Below are 5,493 nucleotides of genomic sequence, written 5' to 3'. Positions count from 1 at the left end.
ATTCCTCTTACTTCCTAACATAGGTGACATTACATTTTGTTGTCTTTCCCAGTACTTGAGATGACTAAACGGGCAGTCTAGAGACAATGCCACTGAGGTGACTGCCCACTGAATTTTCCCAACAGCCTCCAATCCAGAGTGCCTTCTTGGGACTGCTGTTTTTCTACCTTAACACAATATTTGGGAACAGCTTTATTGTTATATTCAGATGGGATTCTCAATATCCTCATGTATTTTTTTCCTCAGTAATTTATCCTTCCTTGGTATCTGTTACTCCACCATCTAGGAACCATATGTCTTGGCCCAATGCTTCAGGGACTTCTGCATCATTTTCTATACCAGCTGTTATGCCCAGATGACCACATCCCTCTATCCAGGGAAGACAGAATATCTTTTCCTTGCTGTCATGGTTTGTGACAGGTTTGTTGCAATCTCCAATCCCCTGCATTACACCACCATTATGAATAATCAGGTTTGAATACAGTTGGCCTTGGGAACCTGGGCCAGTGCCATTTTAGGAGTAGTCTTACCAATCATTGCAAGACCTGATTGTTATTGTGGACAGAATATCATCAACCATTTCACCTTTGAGATTCAGGCCCTGCAGAAGCTCGTCTGCTCTGACACTCCTGTCAGTCTGAGTCTGGGTCTGGTTGTCAATATATTCACACTGCCCCTGCCTTTAACTTTCGTCCTCATTTCCTACTTGCACATTGTGGTTATCATGCTGAGGATCCACTCTGTTCAGTCCAGGCTCAAAGCTTTCTCTACCTGTGGACCCCAGCTAACTGTGGTCACCATATTAAATGGTATAGCCATCTACATGTACCTGAAACTTCAGTCAAAGGAATCTCAGGAAGAATACAAATTCTTCTCAATATTTTATGGAGCTGTTACTCCCATGTTAATTCCCCTCATTTACACCCTGAGAAACAAGGATGTAAAAGCTACACTTAGGAAGTTAGCCAAAGAAAACGAAAAATCCTATTGGCTCTCTTTACAATGTGCAGGAAAAACAATGAAAACTTGGCCCATAAAATTTCAATTTATGTTTTTTAAAACAAACAACATCAAAAATCTAGGTGAACATTCTACAAGGTCACTACTAGACACTCTTTAACAAATTTACTATAAATGTTAACATTTTGTCAAGTCACATTATGACCTAAAGCCATGAATGTGCCCAAAATAGTTGAGAGAGAGAATAATAGTAGGAGATAGGCAAAGGTGAATGCTACAGCTATAGGAGTCCATCAGGGACAGGTTCTTTTCTGAGGAATAAAGAGAAAGATTTTTGTGACCAAACATCTTTCTTGCCACACAAAGTGGATAAAATTCATATATAGCACACTAGTTATACAATCATTGTGTAGCATTTGCTCCTCATATCACATTTTGTAGGTGTCTACCCCAATTTGAACCTAATGGACAAATAACCCCTTAATTCCCATATTTAGGTGATAACCTCTCATGGCAAGTAGTATCTTTTGTATGTATAAAGCACTTTATCCTTTAAAAAGCATTTTTAAATAAGTTATTCTAGTTTATACTTACAATTTCTTATTTTAAAGTAGTTTGCATATTATACATATTAATAAATCTTTTCCCAACCAGCATTGCTTCTACAAATATTAAATTTCCATCACATCAATTTCTTACAAAAATGTCTAAACTGAAATTGTTATTCTTTTGCCTTCTCCTTTTTCTCTGCCTTCTCTTTTTTGATGTGCTTTAGCGACCCTCTGGCCATTTCTACTCCCACTTCTCATACACATTCATGAGCTTTAACATTTCTGCTCTACCCAAGAGTCTTCATGGCCAAAGACTGTGATTATTTTTCTCCTTCTTCCCCATTTAATAAGATGCTATATGCACTTTCTATTGTTGGCAGCCAACATGTATTGTACACTTTGTATTATGGTAATTTGTTGACTCTTTTTCTCATCTTTGACTGACTCTGGAATTTTTCTGTCATAACACATTGAGAAGGTAGTTATGTATTGCTTCTAAGGTTTTCTTTCCTCCTACACTCTTTTCTTGGGTAGATGAATATCTGGTCACACTATTTTCTATCCTTGACCTCTTTCTTTACTTTCTGAAGGTTGATCATTTTGTGTGTGTGTGTGTGTGTGTGTGTGTGTGTGTGTGTGTATAAAATCTTTGGGCAGAAAATTATAATAATCAGGGAGTAGGCTTCACACTCCATTTGCCCCTGGTAGGGGTAAAGAAATCATTCTCTCTCTGTGTGCGTGCGTGTGTGTGTGTGTGTGTGTGTGTGTGTGTGTGTGTGTGTGATTGATAATTTATATAAAATTCTTAGAGTAGTTCCCCTTTCTCCACATCCTCGCTACTGTTGGTGGGAATGCAAGCTGGTACAGCCACTCTAGAAAACAGTATGGAGGTTCCTCAAGACATTAAAAATAGAGCTACCCTATGACCCAGAAATTGCACTACTAGATATTTACCCCAAAGATACAGATGTAGCGAAAAGAAGGGGCACATGCACCCCAATGTTCATAGCAGCAATGTCCACAATAGCCAAACTGTGGAAGGAGCCGAGATGCCCTTCAACAGATAAATGGATAAAGAAGATGTGGTACATATATACAATGGAATATTACTCAGCCATCAGAAAGGATGAATACCCACCATTTGCATCGACATAGATGGAACTGGAGGGGATTATGCTAAGTGAAATAAGTCAAGCAGAGAAAGACAATTATCATATGGTTTCACTCATATGTGGAACATAAGCAATAGCATGGAGGACCACAGGGGAAGCGAGGGAAAACTGAACAGGAAAAAAATCAGAGAGTGAGACAAACCATGGGAGACTCTGGACTCCGGAAAACAAACTGAGGGTTACAGAGGGAAAGGGGTGGGAGAATGGGGTAGGCAGGTGATGGGTATTTTTTTTTGTAAATTTTATTTTATTTATTTTTTTTAAAGTTTCTTTTTTTAAGATTTGATTTATTTCTTTGACAGAGAGAGACACAGTGAGAGAGGGAACACAAGCAGGGGGAGGAGAGGGAGAAGCAGGCTACCCACTGAGCAGGGAGCACGATGCGGGGCTTGATCCCAGTACCCTGGGATCATGACCTGAGCTGAAGGCAGACGCTTAATGACTGAGCCACCCAGGCGTCCCAGGTGATGGGTAGTAAGGAGGGTACGTGTTGTGATGAGCACTGGGTGTTATATGCAACTAATGAATCACTGAACACTACATCAAAAATTAATGATGTACTATATCCTGGCTAACTGAACATAATAAAAAAAGAAAAAAAATTCTTAGAGTGGTTCCTGGCACATAGTAAGAATTCAATAAATTGCTATTTATTGAATAGCAATTTTTTATAAATTGCTAAGATATTATTGCAATTTTCTGAATGTTCCCAAATACTCCTATAATTTGTTTTTCAAAGTCAATTTCCTTTATACATTGTCCTCTCCAGAGTGTACAACAAGGAGCCTCACTACCCCATTTTCTAGTTTTAGAAACACAGTTATATCATATTTCTCTTTGGCTCTCACTTTTATGGCTTTACTTTTAATCTGGTTGACTCCTATTCCAGTTCCTCTGACCTATGCTTGATATATTTTAAGTAGAGACAGCCCCAAACTTAGGAATGAGTTATGTGCAAAAGTTAACTCATAAGTCATCAGCTTGGAACTCAGAGCACGTTTTCCCCACTGAGACAGAGTAGCTACATTCCAAAGGCAGCTCACTAACACGTATTTAGGTCACCATTCTATCACTAATAATACTAAAATCCCTAGGAACATTTTTTAAAGTATGTTTATTGGAAGATAGCTTTTGAGTCCACATATGGATTCTAAAAACACAGGCACTATTAGATGGCATTACTGCTTCAAGGAAAGGTCTCCATAACCTTTCTGTGTAACCACCCTCATGCCCTGATGAGTGTATGGGGAAATCTCCACAAGATGTAAGAGTGGGAATCAGGGAGCTTCTCTAGAGACAACAAAAGTAATAGCTTGCTTCTGTGTGTGGGTCATGCACAATTCAGAGGGCTGCCGATCTCTCTTCATTTCTCTTTATGTTGTTGCTAGTGTCGGATGACTCGCTAACACAATGCCTGGGGCCATTCATTTAACAAACATTTACTAAATGGCTATTGTATGTTAGAGATACAAATCCAAGTATGTCTTTTTCTGCCTTTGAGAGACTCACATTGGAGTTGGGGAGTAAATAAGCACACTGAAGTGCTGTAGATACTGTGATCCATATTTGTACAGGTTACAAAGACCAATTCTAAATGGGCAGTCAGGAAATATTTAATAGAAGAGATGACACCTTTAGTAGAGTCTTGAGAGAGGAGTAGCCTGCCAGTTGGATAAAGAAGGACAATTTTAGTGGATGCAATATGAGCAAGTACAGAGGTACAAAACTCAGCTTGGTGTACTTCCAGATACTGCCAACAATTTAATTCCCACAGCAGAAGGTGTGGGAAGTGTTTTGGCAATATATAAAACTTGAGAAGAAAGCAGTAGGCCAGATTATGGGGAGACTGCTATGCTATATTAAGGAGCTAGCACTTTATTTACTCTACAGGTCAACAAACTATGGCCTGAAGGGCCAAATCCAGCTCTTTGTTTGTACAGCCCATGAGCTAAGATTGGTTTTTAAATTGTTAACTAATGTAAGAAAAACAACTAAGAAGCCTATTTTACAAAGACTGTGTATAGCCTGGAAAGCCTAAAATATTTACTATCTGGCCCTTTACAGAAAAAAGTTTGCTGAGCCTTTCTATAGGTGGTGGGCAACTATTAAAGATTTTTTGAGCAGATCAGTAACATGTTCAGAATTGTATTTTTTAAGAGCTCACTTTTACAACAAAGGTATAATATTGATTGAAGAGGTGTAAGATTGGACATAGAGTCAATTGGGAGGCTATTAATAATCTGAGACGTAATGCAGAACTGAACTAAGGATTTAGCAATAAGGATTTGGAAGAAACTTGGGTCATTAGAGTACTCCTTCCTTTTTCATTTTTACATGCAATTTCATTTACATTCAATGTGTATTTTCTCAGAAGCAGGGTCTTTAGCACAGATACAATAAAGGGCCTCAAAAGTTGGGTGATCTCATCCGGAACATCATTCACTTCTTTTCAACATTCAATGAGCACATAGAGATATAGAGAGAGTCGGGTCTAGAGTCACATAGTTATGTTTTATTCATGTATGACAACCCCGTTCTCTGACCCAGTATAACTTTATGTGGTATATAAAATTGTACTTTGTTTATTTAAATATAATGTTTATTTAATGTTTATTTAAATATAATGAATGTTTTCTGGCTCCTTTCATGATTTCTTTTTTTTATTATTATGTTATGTTAGTCACCATAGAGTACATTCGTTTTTTTAATTTTAATTTTATTTTATTATGTTATGTTAGTCACCATACATCATTAGTTTTTGATGTAGTGTTCCTTTCATGCTTTCTGAAGTTCACTCATCACCTGTTACT

General features: G+C 37.9%; 1 pseudogene; it reads left to right on the top strand.

The window, feature by feature from the left end:
• The first annotated feature begins 208 nt into the window (after positions 1-208).
• On the top strand, positions 209-2,106 carry LOC113930519 (annotated as a pseudogene).
• Positions 2,107-5,493: the final 3,387 nt, after the last annotated feature.

This window comes from Zalophus californianus, chromosome X (genome assembly GCF_009762305.2).
Source record: "Zalophus californianus isolate mZalCal1 chromosome X, mZalCal1.pri.v2, whole genome shotgun sequence".
NCBI classification, from domain to species: Eukaryota; Metazoa; Chordata; class Mammalia; order Carnivora; family Otariidae; genus Zalophus; species Zalophus californianus.
This window is presented reverse-complemented; position numbering and strand designations above follow the sequence as displayed.